Source organism: Cynara cardunculus (assembly GCF_001531365.2).
Source record: "Cynara cardunculus var. scolymus isolate 2C chromosome LG 2, CcrdV1, whole genome shotgun sequence".
Taxonomy (NCBI): Eukaryota; Viridiplantae; Streptophyta; class Magnoliopsida; order Asterales; family Asteraceae; genus Cynara; species Cynara cardunculus.
Genome location: NC_037529.1, coordinates 25,781,582 through 25,782,742, shown reverse-complemented (window position 1 = coordinate 25,782,742; position 1,161 = coordinate 25,781,582).

Sequence of the window (1,161 nt, the reverse complement as noted above, 5' to 3'; positions counted from 1 at the left end):
AATTGAAGGAAAAATATAAATCATTAGAATTAGTTAATGAAGAACAGATTGTTAAAATAAGTAAGTTTGATCTTCAAATAATTCAGTTAAATAAAACTCTGAAGGCTAAAGAATAAATTTTATACAAAAGAGGACAAACTGATCAAACCATCTTTTTAAACAAACCATCTTTTTAAACAAACCATCTGAAACGATATATTTTAACCCTCGGGAAGGTCTGGGGTATGAAAATCCTAAATTTTTAGAAAAAACTTTACGTTATGCCCCGACCTTATATAATTCTGAATATCTTTATTGTGGTATCGAGTATTCGGTAAAATTTACAAAATCTTCTGACGAGGTTGAACAACAAGAATATTATAATCGTCAAAGAAAAGACAAGATGCAAGTTCCATTTGATTATTCAAATTTAAATGAAAGTTACAAGAATCAAGACTCTGCAGTTTCAACAGATTTTTTTCATAGTTATTCAAAGGCAGAACTTGAAGCAAAACCAGCTGAACCAAAGCCTTACATTCCTACTCTTATTTTAGAAAAACAAGTGGTTCAGTTGGAAAAGATTTTAACTGAAGAAAGACTTTCATTTAACAAGCAAAAACAAGAATTTATAGATAAAATTGAACATTTACAAAATTCTTTAATAAAAACGGAACATGTTGAKTCTRAATACTTGTCGTGTGAAAAATCTTTGAGTGAAGCTACTGACTCAGAAGAAATAAATGATTTTAATGAAGAAATTAATTTTTCTAATATCTTAAATTCAGATGTTTGCTTAGATGATGAAGTTGATAAGTTTGATTTTACAAATAATTTACCYAGTCATGAAAATTTCATTGTTAAAAACAATATGATTGAGGATTCTGATTTAGCTTCAGATTTTCAAAAGAATTTTAATCAAAAACTTGTTTCCGAGGATGTTTATTATAAAAAGAGTAAAATCAAAAAGAATTCAAGGAAACAGAAGAAGCTTACTAAGAAAAAAAATTCGACATTTAAGTAAATCTGATAATTTTCTTTTTCCTTTTTCAGATAATGCGTTGAAGTTTAAGACATATTGGAGAGTAAAAGAAGAAGACAAATCATCTACTCAACTGAAGAAGAATAATTTTACTAAATCTGTATTAAATGATTCGACATTGAATAGTTTTGTAATAAGATATT